Source organism: Saimiri boliviensis, chromosome X (assembly GCF_048565385.1).
Source record: "Saimiri boliviensis isolate mSaiBol1 chromosome X, mSaiBol1.pri, whole genome shotgun sequence".
In the NCBI taxonomy this organism is placed as follows: Eukaryota; Metazoa; Chordata; class Mammalia; order Primates; family Cebidae; genus Saimiri; species Saimiri boliviensis.
Window position 1 is genome coordinate 15,241,131 of NC_133470.1, and position 20,416 is coordinate 15,261,546.

Consider the following 20,416-nt stretch of genomic DNA (forward strand, 5'->3'; position numbering starts at 1 on the left):
TGTTAATTACACTTTCCTTCAGTGTAATTAGGCCACACATTGATTGACTGAGACTCTGGGTAGTGTGGAGGGAGTGGATGCCTCAACAGAGTTGGCGTTCTATTAGAAGGGCAAAAAAGCAAATCGTTGCTGCTGAGGGTCTAACGCTGTTTCTTCATCTGGAATATGGTGAGAATTTCATAGAGAATTGAGAGGATTAGAGATAATGTATGTAGGGTGCCAGATTTAGCAAATAAAAATCAAAGATGCTTAGTTATAATTGAATTTGAGATAAACAGCAAATAATGCTTTAGTCTAAGTATGCTCAGCTCTTTCTACAAACACTACAAACATATACATTAATTTGGTTCTTAAGCTTTACTCCCAGATCCTGATTCCATTACAAGGTCTAGACCTAGAAGGGCATTTCGTAAATTTTTTTTTGGCAATGGTTGTAAGGCTTATTTAGTCTTCTAGCCTTGTCCCACATGTATCCAGGATAAAAATATATACATATACTAAAAATTATTTGTTGTTTATCTGAAATTCAAATTTAATGGGGCATCTTGTATTTTATCTGGCAACCCTAAATCTATGTGAAGTTCTTGGCACATAGCAGGTATTCATTCACTGGTTAGCATTAGTGTTCTTTCTATATAAGAGTTCAGTTAAATGGCAGCACAGTACTTTTTTTTTTTTTTTTTTTTTTGAGACAGAGTCTTATTCTGTTGCCCAGTCTGGCATGCAGTGGTAGGATCTTGGTTCACAGCAACCTCGGCCTCCTGGGTTCAAGCAATTCTCTTGCCTCAGCCTCCCAAGTAGGTGGAACCACAGGTGTGCGCCACCATGCCTGGCTATTTTTTTTGTATTTTTAGTACAGATGGGGTTTCACCATGTTGGCCAGGCTGGTCTTGAACTCCTGACCTCAGGTGATCCACCTGCCTCAGCCTTCCAAGGTGTTGGGATTACAGACATGAGCCACAGCGCCTGGCTGCATGGTACTTTTTTTTTTTTTTTTTTTTTTTTTCCGAGTTGTAGTCTCGCTCTGTCCACCAGGCTGGAGTGCAATGTTGCGATCTCAGCTCACTGCAACCTCCGCCTCCTGGGTTCAAGCAATTCTCCTGCCTCAGCCTTCTGAGTAGCTAGGATTACAGGGGTCTGTCACCACGCCTGGCTAATTTTTGTATTTTTAGTAGAGACAGGATTTCACTATATTGGCCAGGCTGGCCTCGAACTCCAGACTTTGTGATCCACCCAGCTTGGCCTCCCAAAGTGCTGGGATCACAGGTGTGAGCCACCACACCTGGGGCATGGTACTTTTTAAACTCTTACTAACCTTCTAAAAAGGTTAGTTATTGACCAAAAGAGGAATTAACTAAATTGTATGTGACATTAAGAAATCCGGCCGGGCGCGGTGGCTCAAGCCTGTAATCCCAGCACTTTGGGAGGCCGAGGCAGGTGGATCACAAGGTCGAGAGATCGAGACCATCCTGGTCAACATGGTGAAACCTCGTCTCTACTAAAGATACAAAAAATTAGCTGGGCATGGTGGCACGTGCCTGTAATCCCAGCTACTCAGGAGGCTGAGGCAGGAGAATTGCCTGAACCCAGGAGGCGGAGGTTGCGGTGAGCCGAGATCGTGCCATTGCACTCCAGCCTGGGTAACAAGGGCGAAACTCCGTCTCAAAAAAAAAAAAAAAAAAAAAAAAAAAAAAAAAAAAAAGAAATCCTTTACTACTACTCAAAACCAGATCAAAGATCAAAGCAAGTCTCCCTAAACAGAAGGTCATATTTGTATATATGAGATGGGACATTATAAGGCATCTAATATTACTACTTAATACTAAATTGGACCTATATTAACAAATGTTCAGTTATTGGGTTTTCTCCATCTTCTGAATCTACATGGATAATTAATTTGTTACTTCCAGTTCACCAGGTCTAAAGAAAAATTTTATAAAATGATTCGAGTCAAATGTAATGCTGCTGAAATTCCTAGCACAAAGGCTCTACCTTACAGGGATGAACATGGAGTGATTGCCCCAGGTGTTCTGGATCCACGTGGGTGAAGCTTGAGGTCACAGCACTGTTACTTTGCATCTGGGGGAGGCAGGAGACTCTGCAAAGCCCTCTGTTGTTGCTTCTGACTCCATTTTCCCTCTCTGCTAATTCATTGCTCCTACCTGTAAAATTTTCTAATATGCTTCCAATTTCATTTCCTCATCAAATATTCACCGTTATGAAAAAGAAAACCCTATTGGCTTGGTATGAAGTGGCGAAACCCAGCATATGGATACATATTGTTACCAGATTCACTACAGGAATAGATGAAGTGAATTTTATCCAAAATATCTATTTTCTATTACAGTACTGCATCTTTCTAATTTGGTGGCTGGTATGACCTCATACACTGCCTATTTTCTGTCCTTTTCCTAACAACCAGAAGAGACCCCATGTTTCTGCTTTGCTTGTTAAAGTGAAAATTATTATGCAGTTTTCCATAGACTTGTCCCAATGTTTTTTTTTTTTTTTTTAATTATTTTTCTTTATTTTCTAAAAGTAGCATTGGAAATGTTATCTCCTTCCATTTCATCACCTCTTCATCCTCCTTGGAAACCCGACCCATAGTCAGTATTAAGATCTTCACATTTCTACTGGTTGGGCGATGACTTCATTGCTTTCATGCCAGCTGGGGCATCTTGTGTAGCAGAGCACGGACCGAAGCAGAGCTATGGGTCGTTGCTGCTGCTGCTGCTACTGCTGCAACAGCTCTTTGCACGCGCCCAGCTGCTGTGTAAGGAATCCTTAGGCGGCTAGGTCTTTGCGCCTAACTCAGCCAAGGGATCCCAAGCTGCTGGATAAGTGAGTCTACGTGTGAGTGTGTGTTATGTGTGTGCATATGTGCGTGCGTGTGTGTGTGTGTGCATATGCAGCGGCAACAGCTGGGCAGCGGCAGCAATCGACTTCGATATCATTTTTACCAGCAACAGAGATAAACCATCCTCCTTTCTTTATTTCTCAGCTCCCGCCCCGAATGTGCTCTTTCCCTCTTCCTCGACTTCCCCCATGCCAGCCCTCCGCATGGGTCCCTCCGGAGGGAGGGCAGGATAGCTATGCTGCAGGCAGGATTCCCCTTTTTTTTTTCCGCAGTGACAGGCGGATTCCGGGGCCTCCTCGCCACCCCCTACCCCCGCAGCTACCCCTCAGTCACGATCTCCCCACCCCACCACCGTCGACCCTCTCCCTCCTTCCCCGCGCTTCCACCCGCGAAGCTCCAGGCTCGGGCCCCGCCCCTCTCAGCCTCTTCAGCCCAGGTTGCTAGGGCTTGGCGGGGCAACCAAACCTGGCTTGCCAGGAGGCGCGGCGCACGCGTGAGCGCGCAGGCGAGCTTGTAGGAACCAGCGTTCTTCGGCTTCGGAGACTCGAGTACGAGCGGCGCGAGCACGAACCCTCGGACAAGCGCTCCCTCCTCATTGGCTCCTACCAGAAGGGGGCGGGGTAAAGGCGGGATCGGGCGGAACTTGAGGCCCTTTCCCATTGGTCCGAACGGACCGGCCGGGGCGGGGCAGTTAGCAAATTAGGCTGCGCGTTCGCTTCTGTTAGAGGGCGGGGCCGGAGGTTTCGGTTAGTTGTCTCTACCGTTGGCGAAGGTAAAGCGGAGACGGCGTCCTCAGGAGCTGTGGGGTCCCCTGCTAGAAGTGGGGGACTCGGCAGGGTGAGTAGTCGCGCCGCCACCCGCCCGCCAAGCCTTTTTACCCTCACATTGGCCCCGCGTCCACCCAGCTTCTCCCGAGAGTGGGGACCCACCCGGTCCCCCGGGCGGACGAGAGAAGGGGCGGCGGCGCCGGTCCCCCCGGAACCGGGCGACGCGGTGAGGGCGTCCCAGCCCGGAGTAGCCCCTCCTCAGCGCTCTCTTGCCCTTCTGGAAGAGCTTCCTCCGAGGGGCTGGGGCTGTATTTTGGGGTGTGGGGAGGCGAGAGGGTGTTAAAGAGGGGCGGCGGGTCGAGGCCGCCCCGCGGTGCTCCCCTCAGCGGCGGGTCTGCGGCGTCCCCGCCCCGCCGCTCCCGCGGCAAGAGCTCCCCGGGGCTTGCGGCGAGGGAAGCCCCTTCCTGCTGGTGCCGAGGAGGTGCCTGCGCGCCAGAACCCCCTGCCCTAGTTCGGAGGGAGCCCGAGACTCGCCAGGGGCCGCCAGCCGCGGCCCCGGCCCTTCTGACCTTGGCTGCCCGCGAGGGTGGGCGAGCGACCCGCCGCCGGCCCCGCGGCTCCGCATCCTCCCCGGAACAAGTTTCAGGCGATGCTGTGAAGTTCGCGACTGGCATAGCAGGGGGAAGGAGAATGGTCCTTTCTCAGACCTTCATACCCTTTGGACCCTCATAGAAATCGGATTCTGAGGTTTGGAACCGTCTCCCAGAACGAACAGGTCCTCCTTGCATTGACACATTTTGTGCCCACGTTGGGGGAAAAAATAACCAGAACATATTTCAGTGTAAAGGCAGATTTTCCTTGAGGGTTTTGTTTTTCGCTTCACTTGAGTGTTAAAGCACAGATGCCTGAATAAGAAAAGCCTGACCTTAGTATCTCTACAGTGAGATTAGACGAGTGCTGTGATATTTCAGTAGTTGCAGATCGGTATTGTGTTAGCACAATATATTTTAATTGACTGGAATTTAAGCTGATTTTAGAAAGTATTGTTGACACCGAATGATTTCTTTCTGTGTATCTGAATTCGGTTTTTTTGAACGTAATGGTTGTATAGTTAGTGTCAAAGATTACACAATTTGTCTGAGAGCATTTGTCTGAAACAGGAGACAGAGATGTGTATAGAACAGGATTATCGTTTTAGGTAACATCTGCTGGAACATTTCCAGCTTGTTTCTTTCTTAAAGAAAAGACGTCTTCACCGAGGCTATTCGGAATTATATGTGAATGACACTTAGATGTAAATTTGCTTTTGTTTCCTTTAAGTGTTTTAAAATGTTTTGTTCACAAAATGTGAAGAGGTGACATTTACTTCTTACTGTATCTTTAGTGTTGAAGGGGATAGTATGATCTTATGTTTAACAATCCAATTAGGGTCCATTAATAGTAGATTTTTTAAAAAAGACGTGCTGCTTTTCGAGAATATGATAGGTTGAGTACCTAGTAAGACTTTTAATTTCTTTATTAAAAGTACTATTTTAGGATTGACAATTTTTGGCGTTCACACTGAAACCAGGAATAAGGAAGCCTGCAGCAGTCTTAGCAGTTTGACACCACCAGTAGGTGTTTCTGTTGACAAATGCAGAGAAGAGAACATTTGGGAAGGAAATCTTTTTTTTCGGGGCGGGGGTAGGGGGTGGGGTAGGGAGGTGAGGGTGGGTGAGGGGGGAAGGAGCCAGAATAGAGAAGCTGTAGAACTAATGCTGCCAGCACTGTATGCTGAGCATTTCACAAGTGCAAGGAAACCTAATTAGGGAAAAATTCCTTTTGGCTGTATTAAATAATAGAACTCCAAAAGAGGCATACTAAAAGTTAACCATTCCAAGAGTGTTAAATAATCTGCCATTTCAGAGTAGCTGGGGGTTCCTCAATTGGAGAGGGTATCAAATCTGTTTGAATTGCCTTGCCTTTTTAACATAGTCAATGCAGCGATTAATTTGCTGTATGTATATATCATACAGTTGAGTATTCCAGTTTTGCTTGTTTAGCATATTTCCTAAGCCTACATTTTTAAAACAAAATCTGATATATATGTATTTTTAAATTTGAAATAGAATTCTTTGTCCAGAGAGTATTCTATTTTTTTCTGGCTTAGTCTTAAAATTTATTCATGACTTAGGGGCTTGTGGTTGGTATTTTTTTTTTTACCCCTTTTTCTCAGGTTTTTGATTTTTACTTACGCAAGTTCCCTAAGTCTGCCTTTGTTTATATTGTAATTTTCTTGGAATTATTTAAATCAGTGTGGCATCTATTGTGTCCCACGGGGTTTTAAAAGGAAAGTCTCCCATTGAAACAAATTGCAGGGCCATCTCACATAAATGGATAATAGAAAGAAGGTTGACTGCGAATCAGATGTATTCGGTTGCAAATATGCTGCTCGGTAGGTTAAGGCAGTTTCAGTTAACGGGAACCAGAGTTTACATGGTGTTTCTACTTTGAAGGTACAGTATTGTTGCATTACAAACTGAAAGACAGAGGTGGAGAAATTCCTTTAAGTATCACCCCTAGCCTGTTTCACCACTGTGTCCAGAAATCTATGAGAGACTCTTAACAATAGCTGCATTGTTGGAAATTACAGTGGCTTCTCTTGCAGAAAGTCAACCTTTCATTAGGATTTTCATTTCCATTTACTTTGTAAAAGAAAATTTAGCTTTATCTGAGAAATTGGCTGTAAGAAATTTGTAAAGAGAGCAAGGAAAATAGGTTTTCTTCAACATGTCTGCTAAAATTTCCCATTCTCTCCCCTTCCGTTTTGATAACTGCTGGTGATCTTCATTTTCTCTACATATTAAAAGGTATGCTAACACAGTACTTGGCTTTTGGCAGTTAGTGTGGGGATATGACTTTTTTATGTAATAAATTGATGTCAAATAATATGAGGCATTTAGAAATAAATTAATTCACATGCATAGATCTAAAACGTGAGGGAAATCTTTTAGATAACCCTTAACTTTGGTATAAGAATAGCACAATTCGAAGTATTAAGTTGCTTTCTAAGTAGAAAAAGCTATTTACTTAGAATTGGATAATTTTAGATTTTAAAGTTTTTTTTTGGCAACATCAATTTTCTTGGTAAAGGGGAAGATAGAATCTCACAGATTCTTTATTGTCTGGTGTTGGCGTCAGTTGGACTACATTTCAACTTAAGACAATAATGCAATTAAAGACTGCATTTAAACTTTCTGTTTAGAGGTTTCTCTAATTTGCTTTCCATCTCAAGCACAACATTAGAAATCATTTGTTGGTGATGCACAATTTTAGTGTTCAGATTTTAGGTTTTGATCGTTTTTACAATTTTTTTTATGTGTGTAGAGCAGTGCATGGATGACTGAATTAATCAAAGATCTGGCCTCATTTCTCATTCAAGTTTGTACATTTCTTCGTACTGAGATACAAGCTTGGATGCAATTCTGTCGGTGGGTGTCAAAGCTGAGGGTAAGGACCTTCTACCTAAAGAGACTGATGGCATTTAAACATTTCAGATTTGGGAATTAACAGAAAGTTATTTATTAGGTTAAAAGGACCTACCCCATTCAGGTATTTGAAATTGATTGTCAATGCTTTGAATTAAGCTCTTAGAAACATTTGTATTTGAGATAATTCTAATCAGGGTCAAGTTTTGGGTGTGGTCTCTCTTTTGGGCAGTCTTCTCTGTAATAATTATAATACTCCATTTATTGAGCCTTACTGAATGCCAGACACTGTGACAGGTAATTGATTTGCATGAATACATGTGTGTTCTCACAAATCTCTATAGAAGCAGGTCTTCTTACCTCTTGTATACATGTCAGATGGGCTCAGAGAGATAAAGTACTTTGCCCAGATTACCCAGCTTGTCATCAGAAGTAGCAAAATTGCCATCCAAAGTGGTCTGACTTGAAGCTGTGCTCTTCAAAACCATGCTTTCTGCTTCTCTTTAGGATACTGATTTCCCAAGCATATTTATTTTTGACACAGGGTCTCACTCTGGCCCAGGCTGGAGTACAGTGGTATGATCACAGCTTGCTCCACTCTCAACCTAGCAGACTCAATCAATCCTCCCACCTCAGCTTCTGTAGTAGCTGGGGACTACAGGCACGTGCTCCCATACCAGGCCAATTTTTCTTTTAATAGAGGTGAGGTCTCATGATGTTGCTCAGGCTAGTCTTGAACTCCTGGGGTCAAGCAGTCCTCCTGCCTTGGCCTCCCAAAGTGCTAGGATTATAGGCAAGAGCCACCGCCAGGCCCAGCCCAAGGGTATTTGGATTTCCTACTGTGTATCATGCCTGGGGTGGTACTGAAGGTATACATATGCTTCTTGGAGTTCACAGGCTACATTGGAAAGGCTGCTGGACATTTAATCACACAGGGGGCTTAACTCAGATTGATCAGGACTACTGGAGAGGAGAGTTGGAAGTTTGGACTTTTGTAACAGAGGGTCAGACTTTTCTATCAAATGTTCTGTTTCTTCCTAAATGAAGGTTGTACATAATAATTTAGGCTCAAAATGAGGTTGCTATTTCTAATTAGCTACTTGATATTTCATGTTTTGCATGTTGCATTATAACTTTTGATGGACTTTGATTAAATTTGCTACACTAATAAGGGCTATGAAGATATTCCTTGAATTCAATTTTGTGGCTTAGATATACCCTTGAAGTAAAATGGCAGCCATTATAATTTGCAGATGGGCACCTCTTATGTAATTAAGACCAGTGAAGTAAAATCGGTAGGTAAAATTTGCAGAGATATGTTATTGTTGTGTGGCAGGTTTTTTTTTTTTTTTTTTTTTTAAGATGGAGTCTTGCTCTGTTGCCCAGGCTGGAGTGCAATGGCGTAGTCTCAGCTTACTGCAACCTCTGCCTCCCAGGTTCAAGCTATTCTCCAGCCTCAGCCTCTCAAGTAGCTGAGATTACAGGCACATGCTGCCACGCCCAGCTAATTTTTTAAATATTTTAGTAGAGATGGGGTTTCACTGTGTTGCCTGGGCTAGTCTTGAACTCCTGAGCCCAAGTAATCTACCCACCTCAGCCTCCTAAAGTTCTAGGATTACAGGCATGAGCCTGCCATGCCCGGCCCTTGTTGTGTGTTAATACAGACATTGGACTCTGAAATTTTTTTTACCTGAAAGAAGAACTTTCTGCTATTTAAAGGTTCTTGTGATTTAACATTTTTTTTTTTTTAATTAAACTTTTTTTTTTTTTTTTTTTTTTGGAGACAGAGTCTTGCTCTGTTGCCCAGGCTGGAGTGCAGTGGCGTGATCTTGGCTCACTATAACTTACTCTGCCTCCTGGGGTCAAGTGATTCTCTTGCCTCAGCCTCCTGAGTAGCTGGGATTACAGGCACACACCATCATGCCTGGCTAATTTTTTTGTATTTTTAGTAGAGACGGGGTTTCACCATGTTGGCCAGGTGGTCAACTCCTGACCTCAGGTGATGCTCCTGCCTTGGCCTCCCAAAGTGTTGGTATTATAGGTGTGAGCCACCATGCCTTTCTATGATTTTTTTTTAAAACAAGACTCATCATTAAGAGAATCAAACAGTTTTGTTCCCTAAAAGAACACTTAGAGGTCCATGTTAGGAAAAAAGAGTACTTAACATCTTTTTCTGTAATCAATGAAAATCACTTTTGTTACTTATTAAAGTTAGAAAGTCCTGACGAATACTGTAGAGCCTCAGGGCCAGAAATAATCTTGGCCAAAGCAGGACCATATTTCTACACATATGGGACCTGTGCGCAAGTTTTGTTGATTTCTTTTTGATGTAATGGAGGTGTATTTTACATACCATAAAACTTACCTTTTTAGCATGCCATTCAGTTATTTTTAAGTAAATTTATGAGGTTGGTGTAGCTATCATTACAATCCAGTTTCAGAACATTTCTATCACCCCCCAAAATTCTCTCCTGTCAGTGAGTTTTTTTTTAACCTTATTTACTTGCTTCACCTAGACCACTTTTCTTTTTTTGAGACAAGAGTCTCACTCTGTTGCCCAGGCTGGAGTGCAGTGCTGTGATCTCACCTCACTGTAGCCTCCACCTCCCAGGCTCAAGCAATCCTCCCACCTCAGCTGGAACTACAGGCATGTGCCACTGCATCTGGCTAATTTTTTTTTTTTTTTTTTTTGAGATGGAGTTTCACTGTGTTGCCCAGGCTGGAGTGCAGTGGCCTTAGCTCAGCTTACTGCAGCCTCTGCCTCCTGGGTTCCAGTGATTCTTCTGCCTCAACCTCCTGAGTAGCTAGGATTACAGGCATGTGCCACCATGCCTGGCTAATTTTTTGTATTTTTAGTAGAGATGGGGTTTCACCATGTTGGCCAGACTAATCTGAAACCCCTGACCTCAGCTATTCTGCCTGCCTCAGCCTCCCAAAGTGCTAGGATTACAGGCATGAGCCACCATACCCAGCTGGCCTGGCTAATTTCTGTATTTTTAGTAGAGACAGGGTTTCACCATGTTGCTCAGGCTGGTCTCAATCTCCTGGGCTCAAGCAGTCCGCCCACTTCAGCCTCCCAAAGTGCTAGGATTACAGGTGTGAGCTACCGTGCCTGGGCAACCTAGATCTTTTTGTCATCAGACATTGACAAATAAAATCATGTAGATCTTAAAATATGACTTTTTTGTTTTGAGACAGGGGTCTCAATTCTGTCACCCAGGCTGGAGTACAGTAGTGTGATCATGGCTCACTGCAGCCTCCACCTCCCCAGGCTCAAGTGATCCTCCCACCTCAGCCTCCTGAATAGCTGGGACTATAGGTGCAGGCCACCACGCCTGGCTAATTTTTTTGTATTTTGTAGAGATGGGTCCTCATAGTTTTGCTCAAGCTTGTCTTGAACTCCTGGGCTCAAGCCATTCCCCTACCTTGGTCTCTCAAAGTGCTGGGATTATAGGCCTGAGCCACTGTGCCAGGCCTAAAAGATGTCTTTAAAAAAATATCTTCTGGAGGCCAGGCACTGTGGCTCACGCCTATAATTCCAGCATTTTGGGAGGCTGAGGCGGGCGGATCACTTGAGTTTAGAAGTTTGAGACCAGCCCGGCCAACATGGTAAAACCTGTCTCTACAAAAAAATACAAAAATTAGCTGAGTGCAGTGGCATTCCCCTGTAGTCCCTGCTACTTGGGAGGCTGAGGTGGGAGGTTGGCTTGAGCCTGGGAGGGAGAGGTTGCAGTGAGCCAAGATCATACCATTGCACTCCAGCCTGGGCAATGGGAGTGAAACCCTATCCCCCCCCAAAAAAACAATAAAAACCAAAATAAAAAATAAATACTTCTCACGCATTATTTCATAATGCTTTTTGTATTTTCAAAAGTTTTTGCCTAAACGTAATACATAGCAGAATATAAAGGATCATAACTGTAAATGATATAAATTACCTTGTGTTTGTGGCTTAAATTTTATTGTCATTTGATTGTTTTTAAACCAGCAAATAAAATACCACGTTCTTGGTGATATGTTGGGAATGCAGGGAAAAGCAGTGAAGGTAAAAGTAATGTAATTATTGTGCAAGAAGAAGTTACTTTCAAATGTAAGCACACAGGAAAACAATTGGTTTTCTTGATTTAAAGCTAATAACATTGTGCATTTTATTGTTTGGACTTCTAATCCCCCTTGACAGATCCACATCTAATGTGCATGTCATAGAGCAGTCTTCATCAAATTCAGGTATTCAGACACTTTGTCTACTTCAGACTGTATTGTAATGGGATTTGGAAACAGCTTAACATGCAAGGTACTGTAGCTGCTTTTTCCTGCCTGCATCATTTTCTTCTTAGTTACTTCTAGGATGGGCTGGGGAATAAGGCCAGCTTGGGAACGGAAAGTCTCAACAGCACAGGCTGATCCCCACTTGTGCAGGTTTCCGCCTCTGCTCAGTATATTGCTTGTGTAGACAGACACTGCTGATGGGATAGCTTAGGGATGTTATTTTTGGGGGTACCTATAGTAGAGGAATGTAATGGTTTGGTTAGAAGTAAAGTGTTTTGGAAACTGTATCTAACTTTATTTGCTTTTAGGTGAACATTTCTCTATGGAAAGTGACCCTTACATGAACCAGGCAGGTAAATCAGTAACTCCTTGTATGGTAGGTTGTGTCTGGATTTTTAATGGCAAACAGGTTAGACACACAGCACTGGTCTGATAATTAATAGTTTACTGTCAATTCAATTATAATTGGTTCAAAATAGGCTTGCTTTTTTTTTTTTTTTGACCATTTATCAAATGGTAACATGAAGTGCTTTCTGCCATTGTATCTGGATTTTTTTTTTTTTTTTTTTTTTTTGAGACGGAGTTTCGCTCTTGTTACCCAGGCTGGAGTGCAATGGCGCGATCTCGGCTCACCGCAACCTCCGCCTCCTGGGTTCAGGCAATTCTCCTGCCTCATCCTCCTGAGTAGCTGGGATTACAGGCACGAGCCACCATGCCCAGCTAATTTTTTGTATTTTTAGTAGAGACGGGGTTTCATGATGTTGACCAGGATGGTCTCGATCTCTCGACCTCGTGATCCACCCGCCTCGGCCTCCCAAAGTGCTGGGATTACAGGCTTGAGCCACCGCGCCCGGCTGTATCTGGATTTTAATAGTAAGAACAACTTTGATTTTTTCGAAGTTAATAAAACATGTAAAAATAATATATATATTTTTAAAAAGATTGCCTTACATTATTTTAGGTAAGTTGCAATTTTAGATATCAGTTTTAAATTTTGTATTATGGGCCAGGTGAGGTGGCTCATGCCTGTAATCCCAGCACTTTGGGAGTCCGAGGTGGGTAGATCACTTGAGGTCAAGAGTTTGAGACCAGCCTGTACAACAAGGTGAAACCCTGTCTCTACAAATAATACAAAAATTAGCTGGACGTGGTGGCACACACCTGTAGTCCCAGCTACTCTGGAGGCTGAGGCAGGAGAATCCCTTGAACCTGGGAGGCAGAAGTTGTAGTGAGCCGAGATCACGCCACTGTACTCCAGCCTGGGCCACAGAGTGAGACTTCGTCTCAAAAAAAAGGAGACTGGATGCAGTGGCTCACGTCTGTAATCCCAGCACTTTGGGAGGCCGAGGCGGGCAGATCATTAGGTCAGCAGTTCAAGACCAGCCTGGCCAACATAGTGAAACACTGTCTTTACTAAAAATACAAAAATTAGCCGAGTGTGGTGGCACGTGCCTGTAATCCCAGCTACTCGGGAGGCTGAGGTGGAAGAATCGCTTGTACCCAGGAGGCGGAGGTAGCAGTGAGCTGAGACCATGCCATTGCACTCCAGCCTCAGTGTCAGAGTGACTTTGTCTCAAAAAAAAAGAAAAAGATTTTGTATTATGTTTAAAGATTAGGTTCTTGGAAATGCGAGATTGTATTTTGATAGTTAAAGTAAACATAAACAGTCTCATAAGGAAGTTATGGCAGATGAAAAAGGTGGTAAGTAATAGTTGAAGAACAATTAGCTGGCCTGGATTTACCTGATTACCCTGACATTCGCTGATTTTAGAAACTAATTTCCTGATGAGTATAATCCTTCAAAGATTACCAGAGGCCAGGTAAGATGTGACATGTCCTGGGATTTATCCACACCCCCAGACACACACCCCACCAAGGTTTGTCAGCCACTTACGGGATGTATAAACTTCAATTGCTAATAATCATTATTGCTAATGTTACCACTAAATTCAAGTTTAGTAGAAGATGCAAATGAGAAGCAGAAGTTTGATTTTAATTGTACTTACTGAAAATAGTTGGGATAGATAAAAGATAATTTTGTGCAAATAGGTATTTTATACTTTACCAATTATTTATTTCACAAATAATCTGTCCTACATCCTGAGGATCTGTCTTTCATTCATTTAACAAATGTTACTTAATGAGTACGTACTATGTGCCAGACTGTGCTAGAGACTACATGGAGTGATAAATAAAATGGAAGTAGGCCCTGACCTCAAAGAATTAATTAATTAATTAATTTTAGAGATAGACTCTTACTGTGTCACCCAGGCTGGAGTGCAGTGGCGCGATCTTGGCTAACTACCACCTCCGCCCCCTGGGTTCAAGCGATTTTTGTGCTTCAGCCTACCGAGTAGCTGGGACTACAGGCACATGCTACTACACCTGGCTAATTTTTGTATTTTCAGTAGAGACGGGCTTTCACCACGTTAGCCAGGCTGATTTTGAACTCCTGACCTCAAGGGATCCACCGACCTCAGCCTCCCAAAGTGCTGGGATTACAGGTGTGAGCCACCAAGCCCAGCCAAAGACTATAGTCTTGAGATGGAGGCAGAGGAGAACTACAGAACACTATGGGCGTGTACTTGACCCTTGAACAGCATAGGGGTTGGGGTGCTGACCCTCATGCAGTCAAAAATCCAAGTATAACTTTTGACCCCCCAAAAACTTAACTAGTAAATAGCCTACTGTTGACCAGAAGTTTTACTGGTAATATAAATAGTCAATCAACACATTATTTTATATGTTATTTGTAATACATTGTATATTCCTACAGTAAAGTAAGAATGAGAAGGACCTGGTTTAGTTAAGGAAATAAGTTTTCCAGACTGAAGGTGCAAATGTGATGAGGCAAGGTGGGAGAGCTGGGGTTTGCAAAAACAGAACCTTTTAAAGAACTGAAAGAGGGCCGGGCATGGTGGCTCATGCTTGTAATCCCAGCACTTTGGGAGGCTGAGGCAGGCAGATCACTTGAGCCCAGGAGTTTGGGACCAGCCTGGGCAGCACGGTAAAACCCCATTTCTACAAAAACATGAAATTAGCTGAGTGTGGTGGTATGTGCTTGTAGTTCCAGCTACTCCTAGAGAATAAGCTGAGAGGATTGCTTGAGCCTAGGAGTTTGAGGCTTCAGTGAGCCGTGATTGTGCCACTGCATTCCAGTCTGGGCGACAGAGCGAGACTCTGTCTCCAAAAAAAAAGAAAAAAAACAGAACTGAAAGAAATCTAAAATGACCAGAAAATAGAGAAACAGGCAGTGAAGCAGAAGTTGGCAGTAGGGGCTAGGTATTGAAAAGGCCTAGTAGGCCATTTGCTGGGATTGTACTTGTCCTAAGTTTCCTGGGAAACAGTTGAAGATTTTAAGCAGGGGTGTGACATGAAATGAAATGCTGCAAAACCCAAGAATTTTAGCTCAATGGAACCTTGGTAATTTACCAGAAAGGTCATAATCTCTGCAAGGTAAAATATTCTTCCCTTATTTCATTAAAATTTTTGTAACTCCTTTCTTGGTTGATTGTCGTCTGCAGTACTCTTCATTGTTTTTGTGGAAATTCCCTTTAATTTTCTAAAGGTATCTTTTCTTTTATCCCTCACTGTTAACCTTATATAGGAACGTCATTTCTATTTATAACTGAAATTAGAATTTTTTTCTGACAGCTTTAGCCCTCTTCCATATTTAAACTTAAAATTCTTTGCTGTTTTTTTTTCCCTCCAGACACCTTTAATCTGCTTAAGGTATTTAATGTTTTAACAAAGTGTTTCATGAAATGTGCTTTATTTTTATTCTTTTTTTTTTTGGAGACAGAGTCTCGCTCTATCGCCAGGTGCTGCCAGGCTGGAGTGCAGTGGTGTTATCTTGGCTCACTGCAACCTCTGCCTCCCGGATTCAAGCAATTCTCCTGCCTCAGCCTCCTGAGTAGCTCGGACTACAGGCGTACACCACCATGCCCAGCTAATTTTTGTATTTTTAGTAGAGACGGGGTTTCGCCATGTTGGCCAGGATGGTCTCGATCTGTTGACCTCGTAATCCGCCTGCCTTGGCCTCCCAAAGTGCTGGGATTACAGGCGTGAGCCACTGCGCCCGGCCGCTTTATTCTTTTGTTCTTCCAAATACAGTGTCTTAGATCTAGTTTAATATTTCTCAGCATTTATGCTTCATGTTTTATGAAATCACATTTGAGCACCCAGAATGTTTTTAGAAAATGTTGTTACTATTGTATGGGAATATTAATCTTCATCAAGAGCACCATTTTCAAATCTGGTTCACATTCTGTGGCCTTATCTTTTACATTAAATTGGTCTCTGTTAAGCTCTTTATGTTCAGGTGGGCTTATGTATATGAAAGTGCTATAAAGGTGTTATTTTTTGTGTCCTGATTTGTTTTTTTCTCCCAGAGTAAATGTCCCTGCATGCTGAATTCTTTTTAGGAAATCTTTGCCATGCTAAGTTTTAGATTGCCTTAGTGATTGAATGAGCATTCATTCAAGTCTTTCTTGGTCTAAAGTTGTTAGCTCATGCCTGTATACAATGCTATTGCCCACTGTTCCTCTCCACATATACAAAGAATAACTGCAGCATCACCTCCTTCTTCAAAAAATTTACATATTGATTCAGTCTTGAATTGATTTCGCTTTTGCCATGAGTTATTTCTTTCTTTCTTTTTTTTTTTTTGAGACAGAGTCTTGCTCTGTCACCCATGCTGGAGTACAGTGGCACGATCTCGGCTCACTGTAACCTCCGTCTCCTGGGTTCAAGCAATTTTCCTGCTTCAGCTTCCTGAGTAACTGGGATTACAGGCATTTGCCACCATGCCTGGCTAATTTTTGTATCTTTAGTAGAGATGGGGTTTCACCATATTGGCCAAGCTGGTCTTGAACTCCTGACCTTGTGATCTGCCTGCGTTGGCCTCCTAAAGTGCTGGGGTTGCAGGTGTGAGCCACTGCACCTGTCCTGAAGAGGTACACTTAAAGGTAGTTAAGGGGACTGTGAAAGGAAATGACTTTACTTGTGTAGTGTCTTAAAGGAAGCCCAGAATGTCAGGTGCAAAAAAAGAAAAAAAAGACAAGGATCTAAGGATGGGCATATAAAGCTGGGAGAATTGCAAGAAGTAATGTTTGTTTGTTTGTTTGTTTGTTTGTTTATTTTTGAGATGGAGTCTCACTCTGTCACCCAGGCTGGAGTGCAGTGTCGTGATCTCGGCTCACTGCAACCTCTGCCTCCTAGGTTCAAGTGATTCTCCTGGCTCAACCTCCTGAGTAGCTGGGACTACAGTTACGTAGTTTTTTGTATCTTTAGTAGAGATGGGGTTTCACCATGTTAGCCAGTCTGGTCTCGATCTTCTGACCTCATGATCTGCCTGCATCAGCCTCCCAAAGTATTGTGATTACAGGTGTGAGGCACCACGCCCGGCCATTTATTTAGGTATTATGTGCTTTGCTTTGATGCTTGTGCTCTAGCTAATTCCCAGGATCTTTTCTACTGTAAGCTCCGTGGAGGCATGGAGTGTTGAGTGTTGTACCCTCAGTATGTGACACATTGTCTGACACATAAGAAGTGCTCAGTAAATACTTCCCTTATCAAAGGTGCCCCTTTTTGCTCCCCCCATCTCCTCATATCTGTATCTTCTTCCTTGTGCAGTGGTTACTAGATCAAGTGCCTATCTCATGGATCCTCCTCTCTGCTTACCCTATAGACATGCCTGTCCTGTTTCTAGTCACCTGTGTAAGACATATAATTATTATAATTGGATCCACACTGGTAAATGGGTAGGTGCCAATAGCTCTCTGTGAGGCTCCTGAATCTTTTCTACCAACATTTACAGTATGGCAGACGAAGGGGAAGCCAAAGTTGACAACTACCCTGAGTGACGTCTCTGAGTTTTTTTCCATGATTTATTGTGCGAATTCATTGAAATGCTGAGTTCTTTCCATAATAGGGGTGTGTGTGTGTGTGTGTGTGTGTGTGTGTGTGTGTATCTATATTGTTACATTGTACAATACAGGCATACCTTGGAGATGGTTTTGGTTTCAGACCACCGCATAAAGCAAATATTACTGTAAAGCAAGTCACACAAATTTTTTGGTTACTGAGTGCATATAAAAGCTTTGCTGGCCAGGCATGGTGGCTTGCTCCTGTAATCCCAGCACTTTGAGAGGCTGATGCAGGCAGATCACTTGAGCCTAGGAGTTCTAGACCAGCCTGGCTAACATGGCGAAACCCTGTCTCTGCTAAAAGTACAAAACTTAGCTGGGTGTGGTGCATACACCTGTGGTCCCAGCTACTCAGCAGGCTGATGTGGGAGGATCACCTGAGCCCAGGCGGGTCGAGGCTGCAGTGAGCCATGGTTGTGCCACTGCACTCTAGCCTGGGTAACAGAGTGAGACCCTGTCTAAAAAAAAAAAAAAAAAAAAAAAAGAAATCGTTAACAACATTGTTACTTGCATGTATACTGCCCTTATCTATTCAGGGGTTAGTTTTCAGAAGGGACTATTTGCTTTAAACTATAAACTATAAACTGAATTTCTCCCATAGTTTGATGGTATCACTGGGTGGTGGTGGGGGCTTAGGAGCAAAATGGTATTAGTCATGCTAGGCCTCCTTTTCACTGTCACATTCGGCTGGATTTGAGCTTTTTGTGGTGTTATGGTTAACCTAGTGTACCCCAGTCTTCCAGTTCTCTTAGAGATGCTTTGTGATCGGGGTGGGAACTGGTTTACCAGAACAGTGTCTGTTCCAGTCTAAATTTCAGGTCTCCCCTTTGAAGTGTGCCTTAGTGAGGGTCTGTTTACATGCTCTTGATTTTCTCCCATCCCTTTCCCAGTAATATTCTGCTCTTACTCTTCCTGGAAGTTTGTTTTCTTGGAGATGGGGAGGGGTGGTAGGATGTGGTCTCTGTTCTTGATTAAGCCTGAGTTTCAGGCCTGAGTCTCAGGATCTTTCCCTTTCCCTGGCTGTTGCGGTGGGCCCAATGTGGAATCCTGCCCCTTTCCCAGGACTCGGGTATCTACCCTTCCTCCCTGCTGCTGTGATTTTTTACTGTTGTCTTAAGGGTAGAAGTAACCATTGTCCTTTAACAGTGAAGATTTGTCTTCCCTAGTGGAGATAGGGGAGAGTGATCTGAGGGTAGTGTCTGGCCTCTCAGGCTTAGCTGCTGCTCACCCCCAGGTTTACCTCACAATGGGCATACCTCAGAGCTTGCCTCAGGGCTCTTTCTTCTGAGTGGGTTGAGTGGGAGGGTTGGTGGAAGAAGACCCTGCAGGACTTTGAGGTGTCATATCCTCAATTCCTGTGATCCCCAGCAGTTTCACACCATCTTTTCAGCAAGCCACATCGGATTTCACTTATTTACTGACTCTTCTACCTGAACTCTTCTTTTTGGTGTCCAGCTGTACTCTCCAGCAAGTAAGCACATGGTCATCTCCTCTCTCCCTTTAGGTACTGTTGTTCCCTTAGTTTTTGAGCCATCTGGTTGCTCTGTTAGGTTTAAAGAAAGTCCTGAATTTGAAATTAGTTCAGGTCTTTTTCATTGTAGCTCTCTTATTCCAGGATTTAAGCCAGAAATGTGGTTACTCTTAGCATTTTAACATGAACATTTCCTTAAGTCTAAGCTTAATTACTATTCCTGTCCTCCTGAATAAGACCAAGAGTTTGGAATGAATTACCCCTTAACTTTCAGCCCCTCTTCCATGTTAATGTTATTTACATGTTAGTTTTGCCTTGTTTAAGCCACCTTACGCCTATAAAAATAGCAAGTATTTTCTCATTACGTGTTTTTCAAGTTTCTTTGCTCACCATTCTCCCTTCACTCCATTTCTTCCTTCTTGGTTCAGTTTTTTCCTTCTTTATTAAAAAATGTTCTTAATTCAGTAAGGGCTCCCTTGATAGTAAACTTGGTCTTGGTGTTCGTGAAAGTGTCTGTACTTCACTTTTTCTCTTGAATGATTTTTGAACTGGGTCTAGAATTTTGGGTTAATTACTTTCCCTGAGTACTTTGACATTATTCTTTTGTGTTTTGACAAATTTTTAATTTTTTTTAACTTTTATTTTAGGTTTGGAGGTACACATGAAGGTTTGTTACATAGGTAAACACATGTCACAGTGGTTTGTTGTACAGATTATTTCATTTTCCAGTACTCAATAGTTATCTTTTCTCCTCTTCTCCCTCCTCCCACCGTTACCCCTCAAAGAGAGGGGATAGTTAATGTTTTCTTGTGTTTTGACAGATTTTTAATTTTTTTTAACTTTTATTTTAGGTTTGGGGGTACACGTGAAGGTTTGTTACATAGGTAAACATGTGTCATAGAGGTTATTATACAGATTATTTCATCACCTACGTAATAAGCCCAGTTCCCAATAGTTTTCCTTTCTGCCCCTCTCCCTCCTTCCACTCTCCACCCTCAAGTAGACCCCAGTGTCTGTTGTTTCCTTGTGTTCATAAGTTCTTATCATTTAGCTCCCATTAATTTTTAATTTTTTGGTGGAGATAGGGTCTCACTTTGTTGTCTCGGCTGGTCTGGAACTCCTGGCTTCAAATGATCCTCCTCAGCCTCCCAAAGAGCTGTGATTACAGGTGTGAGTCACTGCATTTGGCCTAGTTTTATTTGCTAATGAGAAGTTAACAGTTTAGGTGTAATTTCTTTGTAGGTAGGTAATTCTCCTCTTGAGCTACCTTTAAGGTGTTTTCCTTGTTTATTTTTTATTTTTTCATTTACAGTACTTTTGAATTGCTGTTTATTTTCTTGTTTTTTTTTTTTTTTTTTTTTGATCTTCAGAGTTTTTTTTTGTGATATCTCTAGGTGTGGATTTGTTTTATTTATGCTGCTTTTATTTGATGTGTTCCATTAGTCTAAGGATCCCTGATGTCTTCAGCTGTGGGAGAAAATCTTAGCCATTATCTTTTAAAATAGTTTCATCTCTGTTTTCCATTTATGGAACCATTATTTAGATACGTGTTGGGATTTTTCATCACATCCTTCATGTTTAAGTTTTCTTGAATTTACAGTCCTGTCTCTCTGGGTAATTTCTTGACATCTATCATACAATTCAGTAATTTCTTCTTT

The 20,416-nt window shown here is 42.7% G+C and overlaps 1 protein-coding gene across 3 annotated transcripts in view; it reads left to right on the forward strand.

The window, feature by feature from the left end:
- The first annotated feature begins 3,597 nt into the window (after positions 1-3,597).
- CDKL5 (cyclin dependent kinase like 5) overlaps positions 3,598-20,416 on the forward strand; it is a 197,470-nt gene continuing 180,651 nt past the window's right edge. For all 3 annotated transcript variants that reach the window (XM_074391867.1, XM_074391868.1, XM_010334894.2), the window contains exon 1: positions 3,598-3,694. The gene's annotated coding sequence lies outside the window, so the exon portion shown is untranslated. The remainder of the gene's footprint in view (positions 3,695-20,416) is intronic.